At 45.8% G+C, this 24106-nt stretch overlaps 1 protein-coding gene across 1 annotated transcript in view; it reads right to left on the bottom strand.

Moving 5' to 3' along the window:
- RASA2 (RAS p21 protein activator 2) overlaps positions 1–24106 on the bottom strand; it is a 555017-nt gene that overhangs the window by 221017 nt on the left and 309894 nt on the right. The window lies entirely within an intron of this gene.

The following is a 24106-nucleotide window of genomic DNA, read 5'->3' as shown; positions in this document are numbered from 1 at the left end:
CAATGAGACGACATATTAAGATGCTGTTATTCGTCTTTTCAGCTGTATAAAGTATGCAGATGATGAAACCAGCCGACGCGTTTCACCCAAACATGGGCTTCTTCAGGGCTGTAGTGGCATACAATATTGACAAAGATACATCCACCGTTCTTTAAAAGTTTTCCTTAATGTTTACTGATGAAACGCGAGCCCCACATCTGATCCTCTTGGCTAGTTAGAGGTTATAAGGCTACAAGATATTGCCTAAAAACCTCTTTGTACTTTATTTCTTTGTGCATTATGCCCTTTCACTTACTGAGGTCGCGCGGCCAGGTTTTGTCCAGCATTAGTGGTTAACATAGGGTTTCACCACTGCTCACAGACAGGTTTCACTAGTGTGATATGTCATTTCTGATGTTACCACATTCTTAGAATGCTCTTCTGATATATCGCACTTTCTTATAGGCTGTACTCTGCGAGAATCCTCCTCCTACTGGAGAGCTTATCCACAATAAATAAATTGTTTCATTCAGGTACGTCTGAAGAATTGCATCTTAAACTTTCGAGTGTTTTAAAGGGAACATTTTTGCTGATACACGCGTACACCTTTCTCCTCTTAGATTCTATACGATTTTATCCGCCAATTAGACGGCCATAGTAGAATCATTTCTACTATCCAACATTTTTTGGTAAGCCAACTTTTTAAGATTTTTTACTCGATTACTGAGCTTGGGGCCTGGTGTAGACATACTGCTCCGGCGAATCACTAAACCCCTTAGGGATACTGTGAGCACTCTGTATGATTTTAAATTTCTTTCACAGCACACACTTTCTTTGGTTTGTTAATATTTTCACCAGTTTTTATTAAGGTTATCTTCACTCATCTTCTCACCCTCACCATTCACCGTATCACGTCTTACTCCTTGGCACTGGCTTCCAATGATCTTAGACTCTTTTTCTCTCTTCCCTTCCCTTTCCTTGGTCATTTGGTATCTTTCTGTGAATATTCGTCTTCATAGTTTTTACATGCATTGTGATACACACATGAAGGTCTGGTAAAAAAACTAAAACATGTCTTTGTCAATATTGTATGCCACTACAGCCCTGAAGAAGCCCATGTTTGGGTGAAACGCGTTGGCTGGTTTCATCATCTGCATACTTTATACAGCTGAAAATAAAAGACGAATAACAGCATCTTAATATGTCATCTCATTGAGTGCATACCCGTTGTTCTATTGCTATATGTTGCCTCTCATCCAATTTGTTTACGATTCTTTTTTCGTGGTCTATAAGCAGCAGGCTACTTGAGGTGGGCAATATACTATTGTACTTTTGTGACTAGGCCTTGCAGTGCAATCCTCTAAGACCCGGCGGCTCAACTGTGTATTATCCTGTGTTCAGGACCATCTACAGCTCTAAATACTAGAGAGTCACCCTCTTTAATGAAAAGGGACAGGGTAGGTAAAACAATTAAACAAAACAAATTTGCTTTTGTGCCGCAACCTCCAAATGTCCAATGGTAATCCGATAAGTATTGACTGAAAAAGCGTAAAATCTTGCACTACAATAATTAATATTACCTGTCAACACCGGTATCCTGTTCTTATTCAAAATTATTTATTCATATGAATATTTAAAATGTCTTTCGTAATATAAATATATAGACATACAATTTAACAGGCATTAAAAAAAAGCATTAACAAAAAGGATATCTCTGGACTCATAGGGTGTTAAATAAGTCTACTCTGTAATACATCCAATTTGACGAGACTCATCAGCAAATCCTCCGTCCTTAATATCATCGCAATTTGTGCATCACACATCAATTATAACAGACATCACAGATAAAAAAATTCAAATTCTTGAAAAAATCTATCACAAGTCCTAATTCTTTAAAAATTCTGTTGACGCAGCGTTACTTCGAGTCAATCCCCCGCCTTCATCTGGACAAATTCAGGTATGTGCAAACCCAATGCATTTTAAAATTAAAACTTTGCTGCTGCATTTAGCAAGAGTCAAAGATTGCTCTGGATTTCACTTTCCCCATTATGCATTGGTGCACTTTCTCTCGAGTGCCAGGAAAATATAGGTCCATAGTTCTTGGTTACACTCTGATGCACTTCCTGTTACATCATACCTTTTTATTTGCCTTCAATGTGTCGCCTTTCCTTCACAGTAAAAGGAGCTCTTCAAAATAAACTAGGCTGCTGTTTTTTTCAGTGAATTTCCAAGGTTTTTCAAATTCTATTTCTAACTATAATGTCCCTATAACCTTTGTTTTTTTAAGTTAATTTCTATGCTTTATTAGGTCTTGCCTACGCAGCTCGCATGCGCTGCATAGGAAAGAGACCTTTAGCCATCTTTTCCCTTTTTCGCCCGAAAAAGTGAACGCGTTCCATGGCATTCAATGGCAACGTGTGCACGTTTGGCGATTCCCTTGTGGGAGCGAGCAGCTGGCGCCATATGTTATCAATTATCGCGCCTTACTGCTCGCTCCCGGAAGGGAATCGCGCAGGCCCCCTCCTCTCTCCCCTCCCCCTATAGCCACGCGCGCTTGTGCTGGTTATAGTAAGGTTGTATCAAGTATAATACTGGTACTCAGAAGAATTTTTAAAACGTGACAGCTTGAGACTGCAGACTGTTTCCATATCTAATCCAGAAGGTAAGGGCATTTGATTTAGTTCACTTTTTCCAGTTTTTATATAGTGCGAATTTGGCCAATACATTTGGAGCGTTTTACACGAGCACCAGATTACTTCATACAAGGTCAGATGCGTATTTATTTTCCATGTTTAGTTAGGCACAGCAAGATTAAATAATTTGGCCAGAATCACAGGAGGAGTATGCCACCACGTTTCTCTTGAACGTGCCTAACTGCCTATCCGAAGCGGAGTGTTTACGGGGTCAGTCTATCCAAATCAATTCCTGAAAGCAGTTCTCAGTGCTCCATCTTGCAAAAGAAGGCAGTTGTTACCATCTATACCCTAAAAACCCTGTACAGAATGCCCAAGCCCCAACTTTTAAGTTGATTTTTAATGAAAAGGAATTGTAGTAAATTTGTAGATTCATTTAATTCGCTGCACCACGTCTCTGAGCGGTCGGGTAAACAATATGAAAACACCCCTTCTTACCTGACATCAACTAAATGTTTTATTTCAGGATCTCCCAACCAAATATGAGTTAGAATCTCTTTCAGGTCCTCCCCGCTAATAACAAGTGGGGACTCGGAGTCTGGGATGCTTTCACTGGCCTCCCAATACGATACTGAATGTTACATCATTGGAGGAGCGGGGTATGGCCCGGAAGCAGCAGCCGAATGCACTACGGGATATAAAAAACAGAGGGAGACTTTGTGGTACACATGACTGGTGCCTGGCTGTTGCGTTGTCTCGTACTTTCAGATTATTGTTTCCACATTCTACACCCATATGCGCGACAGTTGCATGCTGGTTTTAACAGCCTGGATTCCTGCTCCACCTCGATTCCGTTGTATTTCCTCAGTGCGACTTGTGCTCGAATGTATTGCTCCTGGCTTGTAGGATGGGCACAGCCTAAGAAAGACAAAAAGCAGGTATGGGCCACTGCCAGCAGCTGTGTGCCACTGACAGTTAAGACCAGACCCTCTTCCTCTTGGTATATTGTTTGATAACCTCTGTACATGTTCTTTTGAATCTAGAGGGCAAGTGAATATTGTGGAGTGACGTTGCAGAAAGTAACATCACATTTCCATCATTCCCTAGTAGACACCTTTTCCAGTTAGGCCAACATTGATTGTATGTATTGTATATGCGTCTACATGTGATTCCAATCTTTCTTTCTATCTTAAACGCATTTTGCTTGCCTTGTTAATGCAACTCGGTAATTGTTGCCTTAAGTTGAAAGATATTGTGCCTTTAGGCGATGCTAATCGCCTATTAACACAAACAAGTTCCTTCAGAAATGGGGATTTTGTCTAAATTGAGATGAATTTCTTTTGTGCTCCATACAACCAAATTGTTGTTCACCTGAGGTTCACAATAAAGTTGGCATAGTCTCAAGCCTTGAGCCAAAGAGGTTGATGGCCAGTCACTCCTAAAACAAGCATTGGCAAGGCCAATAGGTCTCGCCTTTGGGACCTTATAAGTGTTTAGTTATCCAGCACAATATCCTTGGTGCAACAACATCAACTGTTACATGGCTAAACACTTATAAGATCCCAAAGGCGAGACCTATTGGCTATGCCAATGCTCGTTTAATTAATTGTCCTGTTTGCAGAGTGATGGAGAATGGAGGCAGTACCTCCGACTAGCTCAGAAACCCTGCTGTAAGGAACTTACTGGAAGTAACAGGAGGCCTTCTTAACCCCCCAAGGTCCCTCAGCAGCCAATGGGGGCTTAATCACTCAAGCAGCAGTGCACCAGGAGGTGCGTTTCCAGAGAGGTGAAGAAAGGGGGCGTGGCTTCCGACAATCTCTTAGCAATCCCACTGTGTGGGACTTACTGGAAGCAATAGGAGAGGTAGTTGGCCCCCAAAGACCCTCAGCAGCCAAGGGGACTTTATTCCCCAATCAACAATGTGCCAGGAGGCAAATTTGGAGAGTGATAGAGAAAAGGGACAAGGCCTCTGGAGACCGCTCAGCAATCCTGCCGTGTGGGACTTACTGGAAGTAACAGGAGAGGAAGTAGACACCCCCCGCCCCCAAGGACCCTTACCAGCCAACTACTAGTACACCAGAAAGTGCATTTGCAGAATGGTGGTGAAAGGGGGCGTGGCCTCCAACAACCTGTGTGCAAGAGAGGTACCCCCGCATTTCCTCGCCTCAGGAAATGTGGAGTATGAACATTGTTGCCCAGTAGGGGCAAAAAGACTAAGACTGGTGGAAGGATGATACGAGCCCTGCTCAACATATTGCTATAGTGGAGAGTGCGTACTGGTATCCTGGTGCGCAGTGGTGGAAGGTCCCGTGCCCAAAAGGTGCGCACGCCTGCCCTTGGGCTTTCCTGACTCAGCAGGCTGCAGTTGAGGTGGCAGTAGATTGGAGCGCCAAGCAGCCACCACAGACAAGCATGTTCCAATTTATGGAAGCAGCTAAGGGCAAGGCTCGGAAGACTGAGCAGGAGAATGAATGGTTGCCACTGATGCAACTGGAACCCTCCGGTGCTTAGATCTTGGCTGCTATTTAAAGCTCGAAGCAGGCACTGGAGCACAAAAAGGACTCCATTTCAATTGAGGTGAATCTGCTGTGAATAGACTTATGCAAAGTTGCAATTCGATCACTGGAGACAGAGAAAAAAGTGCAAAGCCTGACTGCTTGATCTACAGACTACAGTTCGGATGCTGTTGGGGAAGGCTCAGATCCTGGAGACCCACGTAGAGAATGCAGAGGGCCGGGCGAGAAGGTGTAATCTGCGATTTCTAGGCTTCCCGGAGCGACAAGAGAGCCTCAGGCCAGAGGCTTTATTGGAGGCATGGCTTAAGGAGGTCGTGGACCCGTTACAATTATATTCCTTTTTGTGATTGAAGCGGCCCACAGGGCGCTAGTCCCGAGCCCCCCTCCAGGGGCACCCCTGTGAGCGATCATTCTGAAATGTCTTAAATACTGGGATTGAGATAGTGTGCTGCAGTGGGTCCATAAACATGGAGATCCTTGCTTCGAGGGATACACCATTAGTATCTTTGCGGACTACATGTGCAGAGTGCAGGAACAGCATTGCTCCCACTTGTCAGTAAAACAGAAGCGGCCCACTGTAAATGTGAAATAAATGCTAGCATATCCAAGTTCAAGATGCTGCACGGGGGTTGGGCCCACGTCTTTTGGACGCCTCTAAAAGGTGAGGGACTGGATGTAGACCTGAGCTGGAACTGCTAGGACAGGGCTGGGAGAAGATGCACAGCCTACCACACGAGAGAGCAGAAAATGCAGCCACCCCAACGGATCTGTGACACTGGGGCATGCTAAAGCGGAGGGAACGATCACGCATAACGGTGCAATCTGATTGCACAGGAAATTGTGTAGGTGGAGGATGCAGAAAGGTTCCTGAGCCTGTAACCAGGAGGGTTGGTTCCCACTGATTGCTGATACTGACTTGGCCCTTGAAGAGTATGTTGGGTTGTGGTCGGCGATGCCTAGCGGGTAAGAAGACAGGACTGTTGGGGTAAGATTATATGTGGGTGGAGGGGAGGCCTGCCTAGGCAGGAGAGACTGCATACAGACTGGGGAATCGCACGCTGAAGCAGGGGACAGGAGTTGGGGGTATGTGAATTAAGTGGGGTGGACCCCCTGAGCTATTTTTGTTGTTGTTGCTTCCTCTTCCCTTTCTTGCTCTTTATTTCTTTTTCTCTTTCTCTGCTGCACTTGTGCACTTTGTCCAACTGTCAAGTGCGCGACTGAATCATCTAATGGGACTTCCGGGAGCACCCGCGTGTCACGCTTTGGTCCTGTGTTTTTTTCCAGGACTGGGGTGACACATCAGGGCAGCTCTCACATTTTGCCCTTTCTTTACAGCTGGGGGGTGAGTTCCGCCAGATAGTTAGTGGTTGGTTCAGTGGGAGGGGGGCATGTCACTAGTGGAAGGATGACCTTAAGGTGATTTCTATTGCAATGCTTATGGGGAACCATCACACACATTCCTTTGGGAGGGTTTTACCCAGGGGTGTGTGGAGGGAGGGTTGGATTGGTTAGGAGGGATAGTTACAATACCATGTTTGGTGAGACAGGAGTGCAGGACATGTGCAGAGCACCTGGGCACATGTGAGGGTCTGTAGGAAGATGAGGAGTCCTGGATCGAGGGGGGACCTAACACCTCAAGCTGGACAGCGGGACAGAGTTGGGCTCATTGCTGACTAAAGTAGTATCCTGGAACGTACGAGGACTGCATTATTAGACCATAGTATAGGGTACATACCTATTTGAGGCCTTATAGGGTAGATATTGCATTTCTCCTAGAGACCCATTTGATGGACACAGAGCTCCGAAAGAAGTGGTGCGGTCAGCTGTACGTCTCCACTTATTTGGTTTATGCTTGGGGTGTGGCTATTTGGGTGGACTGGAAGTTCCTTTTAGTTTTCAGGAAGCCCGTGTTAACGTAGAGGGCCATTATCCTTTGGTCACAGGACAGCTAAATGGTAGGGATGTTCCTCTCCTTAATGTGTATGCACCAAACTGCGATGACAAAGCGTTCTTTTGGAATATGCTGGCAGCACATACTGCGGTTCCCCTTATATGGGTGGGTGATTTTACCTGCATCTTAAAAGGGGTGCTTGATTGATCATCCCCCAAGAACCTACACAAAATCTGGAATGATGAGCGGTTTGACAGAAGTCATATCGCAAATAGACGATTAATAGAGACCCCTTTCTTTCTACTGACCAGCAGTACACTTTTCACTTCTCTACTCACAATATGTAGAACACTTGACAAGATCCTGCTGTCTCTCTCGTTAAGTAGCTTCAAGCGGAAAGTCGAACATCTTGGTCGCTACTTGTTGGACCATTCCCCCGTCCTTATGGAATATGTTTGGGCTGGGGAGCCTCCTTTGGTACCCCGTGGCGCCTCAGTCCTGAGGCCTTGCGAGACCCAGCATTCCCCACTGAGGTGGGGGAGGCATAAGATTGCTATCGGGAGACAAATTGGGGGACAGCGACCACGCGGTACATGGAATGGGAGGTGCTCAAGGTGGTACTTTGTAGGGCGTGTACTTCCAAGACGCATGGCATAGCCAGACCGTTGCGTCAAGAGCTCCACAAGTAGGAGGAGAAACTGGCACAGCTTCAGGGTCACATTCCGCCAGTTGGAAGCGGGACTGCTGAGCACTTGGAAACCCCTGCGCTAAGTGGGGGAGGTCTGGGACGTACTCAACAAAGTCACTAAGATGGATTACAGACACCGTCTCTATAAGGAGAGAGATGAGCTGGGCAAATTGTTAGCCTGGCTACTGCGTCAAGAACGCCCCTCTGGCAGCATTCTGATGCTGGTGGATGACCAGTGAGAGAGGGTGGAGACCCAGGCTGCAATCAACACTACACTTCGGCACTGTCTGACTTTGTTGTCGAGAAAGGGGTATGGGGCCTTGCCAGGCAGGCTGGAGGAGTGAGGCCGATGTGGCTCCCCTGAGTCTCGAGGACCAGATGGAGACATTATAGAGAGACCCGTCAAAGGAGGAATTACTTGAAGTCATGAAGGATATGCCAGGGGCAAGACACTGGGGTCGGATGGCCTGCTTTCTGAATTTTACTTTTATGGGGACCATAGCGGAAAGGTTACTAGAAGCATTCAGTGAAACTGGGGAATGGGGAAAATTTCCACCGACCATGTGTGAAGCGCTCATTGCAATGGTCCCAAAGCCGGATCGAGACACAACAAAGCGGAGGGCATACCACCCTCTGTCTATGATGTACACAGATGTGAAAGTGTTTGCTAAACTGTTGGCAAATAGACTGAAGGAGGAGATCGGCTCGTTGATTCATGAAGACCAGTGCAGGTTTATTCGCTCCTTAATATCAGATGGCTTACCCATATCATGCATTCTGTTCAGGCAATGGAGGCAGACATAGCACTGATAGCCTTAGATAACGAAAAGGCACTCAATACAGTGTGCTGGAACTGTATGAGGCAGTCCTCACCAAACTGGGCTTTCGCCCACGATTTTCGGCTAGGTCAAACTACTATACACTGGGCCAATGGCTCAGGATCGATCGGGAGGCTATACCTCGGAAAAATGGAGCATTAAGCAGGGTACCCGACCGAGCTGTCCCCTCTCACCTCTCCTGTACCCACTGCCTATGGAGCCAATGGCAGAACACTTATGAGGTGTGCTTGGCGACTGTGGGGGGGTTCAATTGGGGACTCGGTGCACACAGTCTCGCTTTACACAGATGATGTTATGTTAATAAAATTTATAAAGCGCATGAATACCAAACGGTGTCTTTGAGCTAGCAGTCCTGAGTGCGGTGGAACCTCTATTTGTTAAATAGCCAGGTTTTGCGAGCTTTCCTGAAGGATGTCAAAGAAGGGACACTTCTGATGGAAACAGGGAGGTTATTCCAGAGCTTTGTTGCCCCCACTGTGTAACCTCTGCCACCCCAGTTGGACTTGCAAAATTTGGGAGAGAGCATCAGTTTCGCCCCTTCCGAACGGAGGCATCTATTTGGAGAATACCAGTGCAGTGACCACCTCAAGAACTGAGGACCGGTACCGTATAGCGCCTTATATGTAATGCATAAGGCTGTGAACTTAATACGACTTAAATGGAAGCCAGTACAATTTCTGAAGATGCTTTCCCACTGATTGAAACTTGGGGATCCCCAACAAAAGCCTTGCAGCAGCATTCTGAATCGTCTGAAGCTTATGTAACTGCTTTTCGGGCATGCAGAGATGGAGCCCATTGCAATAGTCCACTTTGGGAAAGACTAAACAGGTAACCATAGCTTTTCTTCCATATGCTGAAATAAAGGGTAAGATTTTCTTAATCACCTTAACTAAGAAAAAGCTGGATGAGGAAAATACTTTGACTTGTGCCTCAAAGTTCAGTTTCTCATCTAGAATGACTCTCAGATTTTTTGCTTTGGTAGATGGGATAGGTACTGCCCCCAATTCGCCAGCCACCAGATCTGCAACCAACTTGGGAGTAGTTGTCAAATAGGATTATCTCCGTTTTACCGGAGTTCAGCTTGAGGCAGTGTGAGCTCATCCATGACTGCGTGAATGCAATCCCTTAATCTTTATATTAGCGGCATGCTATTTTTAAAAGCAGACAGGACAATTTGAGTGTTGTCGCATAGGATGTTAATGCCATACCGAAAGATCTGATTAAGGTTGCCAATTCGGAAACTTGGATATTAAAAAGAGTAGGGCTCATTGAGGATCCCTGCGGGACCCCACAGGGGAGAGCGAAGGACGGGGATTCGTAGTTGCCCAAGGCAACTGATTGTATCCTGCCAGATAGAAAGGAAGAAACCAATGCTAATGCATTATCCGTAACGCAAAGAGTATTTAGACGGTTGAGTAACAGATTGTGGTCGACCGTGTCGAACGCTGTGATGTGCTTTTGTATCTCTGCAATCCTGAAGTGGCAGTGCCGATATTGATGCAGGAGTTACAGGGCTCTGAGACACTTTCTGGCCTGAAAGTCAACCCGGATAAGTTGTTGCCATTCCCGCTGGCTGGGCTGGCAGACAGACTGCAAAACTGCTCCTGGCATTGGAGGTACGGTGGGAAATGGACAAGTTCAACTATCTGGGCACTCAAGTGGCCCGCACTCGGTATAAACATTAATACAACATGAGGAGGGTACTTAGGGGCCTGTGGGGGGGGGGGGGGGGGGTGTGACATTCTGCAATAAGCTCCCGCTGTCCGTAGCTGGCCAGGTGGCTCTTGAAAAAATGGTTGTGGTCCCTAGGTGCGTGTACACCCTGCAGAACCCACAGTGCGAGATACCACGGAGCACTTTCAAAAGACTACATCGTATCCTCATAATTCTGGTATGGGCAGAAAAGTGCAGCAGAGTGGGACTTCAGGTTCTGAAGAGGGACCCAGACATAGGTAGGTTGGGGCCCCTGGACCTCGAGCTCTATTACCTTGTGGGACAGCTACAGCATGCAGCTGCCTGATCCGCAAAGGGAGAAAACTAGGAAAGGAGACTGCTGGCAGTGTAGTGTCGTTCCTATATTCCCAATAGGCTCTGCACATTGGAATAATATACACTATAGATTTGACATAGGACCGAGGTCAATATGTCTATCGAGTATACTAAACTTTATTGTGTGTGTGCCAGCTAACTCGGAGGTCACTAGAATCTTTCTCGGGTAAACAAGAGGGATATTGGTCTCTGACAACCGCATAAACATGACAACTTTGTTTCCCCTAGAACCGGAACAATATCTTCAGAGTCGTGGAAACAATAGATAACTACTTCACTCAGTCAATCCTGCATGCTTCATTTCTACAGAGTTGGATAGAAATAGAGAGACGGCTTTTCAATAAAAGGGGTTTATTGAACAGTCTTATTTCTCATGCAAGGGATATGAATTGCTACAATCGTTAGACAGAATGCGAAGTATAATGCGCATAGCGTAAACATTAATAAAAAAATCTGTTGCTATGACATATATAAAAATACATACATAAATAACACAGGCTAAAATACTCAACTGGTGCTTTTAAAATACGCCTACCCCAATGTACCTAACCTAGGTCTAGTACCACAGAAGAAGTAGGTGTTGTCTTTAGTGTTGTCTTTAGCATAGGTTTAGTTTTGCCAAGAATTGCGAAAGGTTTCTCTAGGTTCTAATCAGCTCCGTACCTTTAGAATGAGAGAGGTTGGTATCTCTTTCACGGGACTCGATTTCCCAACACCCCACAAGGGGAGTCAGAAACACTGAGCTGGATTCTCGGCAGGAGGATGACAGCTTCTGGTCAGTGTGTCAGCTGGAGAGTTGGCTTCCTTCGGCACTTGCTGTAGCGAGCTGCGACGGGCAAGTAGGTAGTCGAACTTCACCGAACCACACCGTGCTTTGCTATAGCAAGTGAAGGTATATTTATACCTTGAAGGTGTTTAGGAATGCCAGTATTGACGTAAAAGTCGGGCATATGAACGTCATGAATGAACCCCTAAGGAATAGATGTTCATGCATAATAATGAGATCTTGGAGAAATCAATATCCAGGCTAGGGGAAGTCCCTTCTGCTTAAGAGTCTGGTTTTCCAAAGAAATCGTTGTGACGTGGATGAACGGATGGAAGTCGCCATGCCTGTATTTGGGTAGTATGGGCTATGCCTTAATAAGGACTGGTTTTCTATGCCTATATAAGGGCAATGTGAATTGTACCTATATAAGGGCATGAATCGGGAAATTTATTCGGAATCTAAAATCGAACACAACAGCAGGGGTCCCTGGGACAGAAATTCTCCCGGCGAGTTTAAAGGCAGGTCCACAACTTGACGTAATGAGCCCGCACGTGTTGCGTATTGTGGTGAGGTTAGAGCATGCAATCTGAGTGGTGTTGCGCAAACCACCTTTCACCCAGCAGTTACCGATTTGCGCACTTCATAGATATTGACAAGAATATGTTTATGGCAAGAAGGAGGGTGCGAAACGCTGGGGGATCTTTATCCAGGAGACTGATGCATTACATTTCAGGAGGCTCAGGAGTGTTTTGCTGTGGGTATCGGGGAAGTTCCTTCAATTTGCCAAATTGACATAAAATGTCAGTGACATCTGGACATGGTCTCCGGATTTGCCACAGGGATCGCATACACCAGAAACAATTTTGGATATTGGCTCTCCCAGGCATCTGTTATCCTGGCTGTATGCCGCTCTCAAATAGCAGTTTTCACGGCTAGGCATCACTGGGAGATGGATATAGAGCCCTGTGAAGACAAGGAATGGTAAGGGGCATGTGCACTAGTCCAGGGCGATCTAGCAATGGCCAATTAAAGCTGGCAAATTTTTAAGTCCCGCACAAAGTTTATCTTTCCCTGCAAGATTCATGAGAATATACCCTGAGAGATCAGACAGGTGCCCTAGGCGAGTTTCACCAGAAGCAGATTTGAGACACATGCTATATGGCACTGCTGAGTTAAGGTGAATATGGGGGAAGAGGTGGAAAGCACTGTTCCGAGAGTTACGTAAATAGCGCTGGATTGTAGCATACCGGACTGTCTGCTGAAGGTTTTTGCCTGTCTGCAGTATAGAATAACATTGTTAGTGCTGGTCCTTGCCAAGCGAAAAATTACTAAAAAATGTCTCTCTCTGACGTCCCTGACTATACAACAATGGAGGAGAGATGTCTAATTTGTTAATTTTGAACTTCAATATATTATTCTTTTTCACATAGATTCAACTCCGCATCAATAAACTAAGACAAGCTGTGACATTACCTCTTCATTACCACTACCCCCAAGGTTCCCTCATCCCAGCAATCACCCTTAAACATCAACCAGTAGGCAACCAAAACAGCTATCAGGTCATATTCAACTTGAAACTCCAACTCCAACTTTTAAGCCTGTCTCCCTGGTAATTAAGATCTACATGCACCAAGCGCTGGGGCTTCACTGTATAGGGGAGAACTTTGGGGCCATAAACCAGCCAACACCCTCGTCGGGTCAGAGGGGATTCTCCTCATGTCATTACTCTAGTGGAGAAGAGTCTAGGCAACACCAGAACTGATATCATACAGAGAAGGATTGGTAGAAATACAAGGTACCCATAGAGTTGGCAGACTACCTCAAGCTGGATTCATAGAGACTCCCTGAGATGTATGGAGAAAGCACATTTATGTGACGATCCAGGAAGGACCTGCCCCCGATCTCTAAAACTCAACTGAAATTTGGGGTGATGAGTTGGCCTAACGTGTAGGGCGGTCGACCTCGAATCTGGGGAACTGGGTTCGAGTCTTGGCAATGACGCTGAAGATCCTGTGATTCTGCACAAAATACTTTATCTCCCCATGCCTAACAAAAATGAAAGTGTCCTCATGTAATGCAACTGGTGCTATGTAAAGCGCTCTGATACCCGCTTCGGGTCAAGTTTGTGCTATATGAGACTGTGAAAAATAAAATGGAAAAAAAAGTTGAGGTTCTATAAGGATTACAACCTAATTTCTACATTGGGCGTATTAACCAACAAATTCATATAGCAAAAGGACTAACGATACTTAAGAGTTCCTGGACGAAATTGAACAGACTCTGTCCAGGAAGTTATTTGGGCAGATCAAGTTTGGGACTCTTCCCTGGTGCACATTTATCCGCAAAAGGGTTACCACAGACAACAAAGAGAAACCGGTTTGCCTATCCTGTGGCTTTGCCGACAAAACGGAGGCTCACCTCCTCTTCTTCTGCCCAGCATATAACAGGGTCAGGTCAAAATGGTCAGTACACATATGCAGGAACCCTGCGACTGTTCAACACTGTGAGGCACTTAGAATTCTCAAAACTGATATCTGCCAATTTATAGTATTTGCAGTCTCAAATTACTTATTTCCAATGTGGTGTATCAGGAAGAAAGTTGGTACAGTAGAAGCCCCCAGCTAAATTGTATACCATTTAAGTTGTTGTGAACTTTGTGGTGAGGGCTCCAAAATCATGTGCCATAATAGTGGCCCCTAGACTCCTCGTAGATGCACACTAGTCCTATTAAATTACTGATTCATATTGTTCAGTGTTATGTCATCCATTTGTCAAGGCCCTTGATGGAGGATGGACTGAGAATTGCAGCTGGCTTTTGCATAATAATAACAATAACTTCGTACTTTAACGGCAATTTATTATCTAAATAGTGCACCTTGTCACTTCCAAGCCATCACAACATGGCCTTCATGAGTCAATGTTCTATTGCTGTGTAATGATGGTCATTTGCCCATTGTCTGGAATAAGGTTGAAGGGTTGAGCAATGTATTTTATCTAACATTCAAATCTTAACATCTTATTCTGCCTCTGGCAACTGTTTTACAATTCTGTGTTATTCTTTATTTAGGAGCCTGTGTTTAGGATCTTTCACTGCATCGTGTTTTAATTATTTATTTGATTTTCTTTGATGGGATAATAATGCCGAAATAAAGAGTGTTCGACTTGAAACTCCAAAAACACATTAAACTAGTCTTCAAAGGCCTTCATTGCATCAAGGTCACAAAACAATTCACAATATGTTGGGATTACCCGCCCCCAAAAAATAACCAGCGACCTCACCCCACCCACAAGACACAGAACTTTCCTTCTTTTTCCAAAGTTAGAAAGTTCAAATCTTTAATCAGGCCTTTTGATTCACGTCTGGCTCCGGTGCAATCATCATCAGCACACTTTATAACCGATTTTCCTGCTTATTTCAGACACTATTGCCCTATGTGCAAACCTGCCTCATTAGTGATCTAAAGTGGCCACCAGGGAGCATTACAATGAGCATGGTGTACAAAACAAAGTTTGTCACTTCCACAAATCTGCTTTGACCAGGGGTGCTACACGAGAATGATACAAAGTAAAAGTACATTTCCTAATGAAGATGAACTGCACACATCATTCTTATACAAAATCACTAATTCATTAGCAGTGTTGATACTGGTTTTCTGCAATGGGTGCTCAACAGCAATAAAACAAAGCTCTTTCTAACTAACTTATGTATAAATTACTTACTTTAGGTAAAGCTCTTTCTGGTGGATATTTTATCTAATCACAGATTCCTCATCTTAAAGTATTTCCCAGGAACCAGACTGATTTGGAGATTATTCTGTAGCACCGCTACCACGCACCACTGGGTGGCAGTGTGCAGCTTTACACCAGCCCCATACTGCCCCAGAAGTGACAGAGTGGAGCTACTTATAAGCACCACCCCTGCATGGTGACTTCAGGTTCTTGTCTTAATCTTTCACACACCCTCAGGCCTGGAGCATCAACATTTTTTCTTCTAAAAACACCTTGGGTTTTCCAAGTCAATGACACTTTGGACAACAGGAAAAAGGGTTTTCAAAAGACATTATTGAAATAGGTCGGAGACTCGTTCGATTGTTGTTGAATATACTTGCTGGACTTAAGACAAAACAAACAGAAGGATACGTGGGAGCTGTGCACCTAAGGGGCCAGTGTCTTGAGCGCCGCACTAGGTTACAAACTTGGCCCAGAACCCAGGGTAGATGGATTTCGTGAAGGGTCATCTGACATTAAGGATGACATCCACCACTTCAGGCTGCAAATTGAACGCATATATATCGAAAAGCCCTGACCACTGGCAAGATGAAAACCATAACAGGGGAACACCGCAGTAACCTTCGGTGTGGTGAAGCAAAAACGAAGTTGCCCTAGAGCACGCCTATGAGTCAGCCAATTGCAAAAAACACTTTTGGTAAAGGAGCAACAATGTTTGTTTTTTAACTCAATTTACAACGTGGGACTAAATGATAATATCCTGTGGGACTAGTTCACACTATAAATACCTGGGTACATCTACAAGTGCTCTGCTGAGGAGCGATATTACGTGAATAGATAGAGGACGGGCTCTTACTCCCTTACTCCTAGGGTTTACTACATCCTCAAAGTTGGCATTATGCCAGAGATGTACTCACCAACTTTCCTGTTAATCAACACACCGGATGGATTCTTTCACAAAATCGATCATGTTTATAATAGTCTAAAGAAAGGAATTATGCAGAGCCAGATGTTTTACTCAAACGTCCTTTCCTTTCCCTCAATTCTCGCTGTTGAAAAGCCACATCTCCATACACATTAGAAGTGCCAATTTGGTTGAGGGGAGCCAAGTCAAAAATTCCATGCATTATTAATTACATTATTTACGTCAGGCGCATGTTCAGAACAAGCCAGCACTTTGTAATCACGGATTGCGTTTAACGCGCTGTATTCATAGCTACCCAGCAGCCCAAGAGTAACCAGGAAATGGTTCCATTAGGCTCCGCCGTTTTGTTTGGGTGCGCAGACTAGTTTTCCGGCACCCAGCAATCAGGGCGGGTCAAACCAGTGGTAGAAGTGGGCGGGGACAGAAGGGCACGGCGTGCGCCTACTTAAAAAAAATATTTCAGTCCGTTCCCCTACTTCTTTCTTTCAAAGAAGCATCCCGGGACTGCAAGAATAGTTGTACTTTATTAAAACAATAACTTTTTCCATTCAGCTTGTGTGGTGGCCCAGGGGCGGCTCGCACTTCTCTGTTGACCTCCAGAGGCTGCAGCAGCCCCTCCCTGAGCTCGCACAAACTGTGGGCAGGCCCATTGTCATTCCGATTGAGGCGGATTATCCCCTTTGGAATGACAATGCGCCTGCCTGCTGCCTGCCTTTTTGCATATCATGTGCCAGACAAAGCCGTTAGGTCTCACCTGTGTGAGCCAATATAAATGGCAATGGTTTTCAGCAACGCTTCACAGCATCAGTGATTCAATGCAGGGTGGCTAAAGTAAAAAAATAATAATACGAATGCCTTCGACATGGCCACCTGTGTATATTTATAGGCGCACGCACCATACATGTGAGCCCCTACAAAATTACGTGTTGCTTTAAAAACCTTTTTATTACTGATCCAAGTTGTACCAGGTAACTAAAAAAATGAATGTGCAGAGGTGTGTTTTTTTTGTAAGTGAACGGGAGGGTGGGGGACACCGCAGCAAGACAGTAGGGACGCAGGAGCAACAGATGGAGAGAGCTGAAGGGGACACAAAAGCAAGAGTGGAAAGGAAGGAGAAAAAGCAATTCAAGGATTGGTGGAAAGCAGCACGGAGGCGGCTTGTGGGGAAGTAATAGGGAGAAGCACATGGGCAAGCTCAAGAAAGAGGAGGGCATAACAGAGGAGCTTTCCCCAAACATAGTACTGTGGGGAACTTGCCACCTTGTGTAATTTGTCAATGTTCTATACAGAGTGAACTGGGCAGGAGCAGTGACGGGACAGTAATGGGCAGGAGAAGTGGCAGGAGAAGTGACAGGGCAGGAGAAGTAATGGGCAGGAGAAGTGACAAGGCAGGAGAAGTGACGGGGCAGGAGCAGTGAAGGGGCAGGAGCAGTGAAGGGGCAGGAGCAGTGAAGGGGCAGGAGAAGTAAAGGGGCAGGAGAAGTAAAGGGGCAGGAGAAGTAAAGGGGCAGGAGAAGTAAAGGGGCAGGAGAAGTAAAGGGGCAGGAGAAGTAAAGGGGCAGGAGAAGTAAAGGGGCAGGAGAAGTAAAGGGGCAGGAGAAGTAAAGGGGCAGGAGAATTGACTGCGCAGGAGCGGTGACTGGGCAAGAGCAGTGACAGGACAGGAGAGGCAACAGGAAAGGAGAGGTTACGGGGCAGGAGAAGTGACGGGGCAGGAGAAGTGACGTGGCAGGAGCGGTGATAAGTCATGAGCAGCAGCGGTAACCGGGCAGGGGCAGTGAACGGATAGGAGCAGTGAACGGGGCAGGAGAAGTGATGAGACAGGAGAATTGATGGGCAGGAGCGGTAATTGGGCAGTAGTGGTGAACGGGCAGGAGCGTGATGGGGCAGGAAAAGTGATGGGGCAGGGGCAGTGACAGGGCAGGGGCAGTGACGGGCCAGGAGTAGTGACGGGCCAGGAGCAGTGATGGGCCAGGAGAGGCAACAGGCAAGGAGAGGTGACGGGGCAGGAGAGGTGACGGGGCAGGAGTGGTGACGGGGCAGGAGTGGTGACGGGGCAGGAGTGGTGACGGGGCAGGAGAAGGGACGGGGCAGGAGAAGGGACGGGGCAGGAGAAGGGACGGGGCAGGAGAAGTGATGGGGCAGAAGAGGAAACTGGAATGGCACGGTGAGCAATGGATTTAGGCCCAGATCTCTGTACTGGGGTGAATGTATGACATTGTTCTATATTCTGCCCATCAGTTGTTCTTTTTGCTTTTGTCACCCCGAGTGGGACGGGTATGCCCAGGCGCGGGTCCTGTGCTCTCCATGACACTGGAATCAAGCTATCCTGGCTGATGAGGGCTAAAAGCCCAAATCGGGTCCTAGTTTGTTTGTTTCCAGTCCAGGGAGGACCTGGCCTGGCAGTTCGGCCTGGACTATTCCCATTGGGCGCAGCATCAAGACTGATTTGCATATGGCTGGGTTCAAACTGGAATGGCATGGTGAGCAAAAAACTATGTATTTAGGCCCAGATCTCTGTACTGGGGTAAATGTATGACATTATTCTGCATTCTATTCACCAGTTGTTCTTTTTGCTATATTATGATTGAGCAGGTGGCTGGCTGACATGAATATGAAGGAGCCTTTGTGGGTTTCCTTGAGTCTAGATTCTCCTGAAGAGTCCCTTTCTTTTCTGAGCCCTCCTTAATACATGTTTACAGGAGTAGCCCTGTATTCATGTCCTCAATGTTTGAAACAAAAAATACTCACGGATTTCTGAACAATGAGAGTAAAGGCATTAAGGTAACATGTTGTTCCTGCCTATATTTTGCACGCTTTACATACACCTGTATTCCCTATGAGTGTTTGCTTTTTCCTTAATTAAACCTCAAATACACATGTTTATCCATTGTTTGAATTAAATAACGTTATAAGCTGTAACTGGTCAGTGAAATGCTAAACATACAAAAAATTGGTATGTTTTGCTACTTCTAGCCACACCCCTGACTCCGCCCACTGATCCAATCTTCGGTTATTCCCGCCCCCTGATTCTCCACCCACAGTTCCCCTACTTTTTTTTCCCCACTTCGACCACTGGGTCAAACACATTACAAGTGCTCGTTCAGCTTACTTAAAACAGGCTAGTGGGGCAAAACAGGCAAGGGGGGCAAAACAGGCTAGTGGGGCAAAACAGGCAACATACAGGCCCCAGTGAGATGCGCTCTCAGGTTAGAATGCTGAGACGAGACCTTGATGCAGTAAGTACGGCTTGGCCGATAAGTTACCTCAATGCAGGCAGGCCGACGTGTTTCTTGCTCATATTGACTGCTCTGCCTTTACTTATACATACTGAGTGTGACTACAGACTCTCCTTGCCGGCGGAGGACTTAAAGAGGCAAAAGTCTTGCTTTTTATTTGTATGTAATGTCTTCCATCCATGTATTGTATTGATTTGTTTAACATGTCTGTTGCAATTGAGTGCCCGATCACAGGGGTCATCACTGTTTTAGTAGATGTGCTCACTAACACTGTACGAAACATCTCTACCTGCTTGCACAGGCTAGAACCACTTCAAGGTGTTTGTGAGCAAAATGCATGACGCACCATGTCTATAATACTGGCGTGAAGCATTATGTTTCAAATAAATGTGACATAATATGGCAGGCTAATTCTCTCCTTATATGTTACATGTATCACAGAATAAAATACCAAGTAGGTGAAAAGTGTATTTATGCATGCAGTGTGTGAAGTTGCTACACTTTGTTATTGGATAGTCTAACTAAGAGTGGTATCAGTGAAAGTAATCCTTGGTCCTGACGAAAACCACAGGGAAGGGTGGCTTAAAATATGTAGACCATGTCGAAAGAAGGGTAATTAAAAACACACATACGTTCAATATTTCTAATCTTTTTAATCGTATCGTCTGGAGGAAGGAATAAAGTTTAGCTTTCCGAACTGGAAGGTATTTTTAATTCAGACCCTCCAACTCCTACTTAACATTATTTGGTGTATACGATTCAGTGCTCCAGTGCATCTCACAGGCAGCAGCACACCCCGTTCTGCAGCAGAATGGGAAGTACCTATGATGACGCATGCCACCAAGGGGTGCACACGGTCAATGGAACCAAGCTGTACCTGGCTGATGAGCCCATAACTAGGTCGAAACCGGTCCAGGGTTGGTTGTGTTCCAGTTCAGGGATGACATGGCTTGGCAGTTCAGGCTGTATTGTTCTGATTGAAACAGGGTAAAAACTGATTTACATATGGCTGGGTCCAAACTGAGGTAAAATGGTGTGCAAAATAATGGATTGGGATGCAGTCCGAGTAATTGCCAGTGGCTGAAATTAATTCAAACATTCCATCCATCACTTGTTTGTATACTTTAATGTAGAAAAACTGAGCACAGATTAAAATCCTAATGCTTTATCTGGGGAATAGCTCTAGCTGGAAAAATAATTTAACAACTAATTTTAATAGTTATTAAAACTCCATGGGATGAAAGGTGTGAAATGCCTTCCAGGAGAAAACAATAGGCTGGCCTGAATGGGTAGAGATGACTCCTCTGAACCTCACAGAATATTCAAGGTAGGGGTACTGAAACACCCTGTGTTACAGTGTCACCTCCTGCTTGACAGGTCGGCTGGGTTTTAAACAAAGCTGGGGTTGAATTTGAAAGGTAGAAACTTAATACCAAGACAATTCTTGTGTATCCACAATCTAGTTGCTGAAAACCCCTGCTTCTGCTGTACTAGACTTAAGTCTCTGGGTTTACATTTAACACATGGGGCACACTTGAAAGGAAGAAAACAGGATGCAAAGACAATTCTAATGCATCCACCATCTGGTTGCTGGAAAACCCTGCTTTCGACATCGGACTCCAAGTTTCTTGTGGGTACTGAGCCTGCTTCAAACATGGTTTTATAGTCAAATAACAGAGGAAACTAAGATTACCATAGTTATCCAACACACACATACACCCAGCACTCGGAGCCCAAGTTTATTGTGTCTGGAGACTTCTGCAATTTTAAAAATGGCCAAAGTGAGTAAGGTTGGCCCTGGTAATGTTTACCCTTTTGTTTAAGGCGTGCTCAGGAGTCAACCCAGCTCACAAGCTCATGCCAGGCATAAATGTGTCACCTTCAGGCAGGCATCCATTTTAGAAAATTCCTGGACCTACAGAAGATCAGAAGAGGACAGGACCTATTTCTGTAACCCAAGAAGAGACCTGAACCCAGGACAGGGAGGTGGGCTCCAAGGGTCATAAGACTGGCCTCCTCCTTGAACAAGCTTCAGGGATACAATACGCTACAAAGTCCTTCATGGGAAGCAACCAGCTTGCAACTGGACTGGCACTGGATCCTGCTGCTGGCCCCTGCGTGACATCCTGTGAGTCTTTAAGTGCCTCCCCTGATCGCCTGGAGGCTTCAGGAGTGTACTCCTTCGGAGTCAGAAAGTAAAATCTGTGACTTGGACAAGCCTGGTTGTCGTAACTGATCCACGCAGCCAATGTGGCAAGTCAAACTCTTTGTCAGGGGAGGTATCAAGCACTCATGCAGTTTGTAAATCAAAGGCATCATCAGCTTAATGAGTGGGGAACAAAGGCATCCTCTTTACCATCATTATCTGTAACCTGAGGTGAACAGATATTCAGAACCAAAAAGAAAATGGAGCCTCTGAGGATAGGGGAGGCTTGGTAGAAGTTAAAGTCAGTTTGCAGTTAAAAGTTAGATTGCATGACAACTGGTTGTGTACTTGTAATTTCATAATGGAACATTAGCTGAGCTCGAACCAACTTTGATTTAGGGTATGACATGGAAATGTGCAGATCTACCAGGACAGGTGGCGTTGGTACTGGCACTGGGGACCGGTATGGATCTTGTGGCTGGACTTGAAGTCTGTACCTTAGTCAGTATGGGCCCAGTAACGAGTCCCATGGGGACGGACTGTACCGGGAAAGGACATGCCAATGTTCACCCAACAGGAGGCCCCTACAGTTCTGTGGGGCTTGAATGAACTGGAGCTGAAGTAAAGTAAAGTAAAGTCCACATTTGTAAAGCGCACAATCACCCGTAAGGGTCTCTAGGCGCTGGGGGCCGTCGGGAAGATTAAGCGAGCTATTGCCCAGAGTCACATGGTGCTGGGCTAACCTGCCGCCGGAGCCGGGGATCGAACCGTGGTCCCCAGATTCCAGCGTCAGTCGCCCTGGCCGCGGCGCCACACCTCTTCCTGAGGCATCAAAGGCTCACCATGTGCAAGTCCATGAATGACATGTGTTTCCTGCAGTTACAGCATGGTTTAAATCCAGTCTTTTTTCAGTGCCGACTTAATTCCCTAGCAAACTGTTCACATGCTGTTTATAGCAATTGTCGGGAGACTTGACAAAGTGGGAGCAGAAATTCGAATCCACATCAGATGACACTGAAAGAAAGGAACCGACATTTGCACACATGGTTGGCCTGGTTGGCGCTTAAATGCGGCTCTGGTCGATCACTACCGTGATGGTATAAAGTCAGGTCAGAACAGCATGGTCCCACCTCTTGGCCAGTTGGAGCACTGCTACGAAAATTCACCGGATTTAGTTTGGTGCCTGGTGAATACTCCAAGGTGAAGGATCTGCAGTTCGAACTATCCACCAGAATTGGGCTTCACAAGCCTTATGGAAATTCAGTACTGCATTAAGCTATTTTTGAATGTAACTAAAGCATCATATGATAAACCACTCTCTGATTGGAGCACAATTCAGAATTACAAAAAAATGCTTTTTGTTAACCCAACTGCTGAATAAATAGAGTTCGTTTACAGGTATCTAAATTGTGTTTGTGCCCACTTTCCTGTCCTCCAGCAAGATTGTGACATAATTCACTTTGAAGTTGGAGAAAGAAACGTAAACACGACTCACATAAGCCGGAATTTACCTGAAGCCGTGGCCTGTCATTTGACCTTGGTCTTTGAAGCACCAAATGTGAAAGATAAACAGAATTAAGGCATATATTTATTTATTGCTTGAACCCACCAAAAATCAGCTGGCAATCCACAGCTTGGGAAATACTGATTACACGGCTGTTTCAGCAATTAATAACCTTACTAAACACAATACATCATCCAAAACCGGACCTAACCCTGTGAATGACATGGAAAACTAAGGTGTGATGATTGTCACAGTATGACGAGATCACTAATTATGAATCCTATTTTAAAGAGACCGGAAAAAAAATACTCCTTGGGCCCTCGTCGTGAAGGAACCCCATTTCGATATCACCCACCATTTTGTTTCTTGCAGCAGTAAAGCAAACAAGCACTGGCAAAGTCAACAGGTCTCACCTACACAAGAGCTATTGGCTTGGTCTTCTAGCCATGTTGTACAGCAGTGTGGCAGCTGTGCAGCGTGGCTAAAAGTTAGGGAAAAAAATGCTATGATGGCAGTATCATGCCGCTTTCTTTTGCCGGCGGGACAGAATGGAGCAAACAAGAATGCTGGAGGGGGCGGTAGGGATGGGGCAAGCAGCAACAACAGTGCAGGAGAGGCAGGAGGATTGGGGCAAGCAACAGTGTGGGAGGGGGCAGGAGGGGCAGGGCAAGCAACAACAAAGGGAGGATGGGGCAAACAAGAAGAATGCAGGCTATGGCAGGACAGGCGAGGCATGCAACACCAACGCGGTAGGGATGGGGCAGACTACAGCAATGCAAGCAAGCGGGACGGGGCAAGCACCAACACTTTGGATGAGTTCAGAAGAGACTGGAAAAGCAACAAAAATATGGCCGGGACGCAAGACTGAGCAAGCAACAACGCAGGCGGGTGCAGGAGGGATGGGGCAAGCAAGAACAGCACAGGAGGGGGCAAAAGGGATGGGGCTTGGAAGGACGAGGCAAGCAACAACAATGTGGGAGAAGGCAGTGGGGATAGGGCTAGCAATAACAAGTTGGAAAGGGGCAGGATGGACAGGGCAAGCAACAACACCACAGGTAGGGGATGGGAGAGTTGGGGCAAGCAATAATGCGGGGGAGCTGGAGGGGCAGGGTAAGCAATAACACCGCAGGAAGGGGATGGGAGAGGCAACAACAACGCTCGAGGACGACAGGAGAGATGGGGCATGTAATAAAGTAGGAAGG

Source organism: Lissotriton helveticus, chromosome 11 (assembly GCF_964261635.1).
Source record: "Lissotriton helveticus chromosome 11, aLisHel1.1, whole genome shotgun sequence".
In the NCBI taxonomy this organism is placed as follows: domain Eukaryota; kingdom Metazoa; phylum Chordata; class Amphibia; order Caudata; family Salamandridae; genus Lissotriton; species Lissotriton helveticus.
Note: the sequence above shows the minus strand (reverse complement) of the source record. Positions and strands in the feature narration are given on the sequence as shown.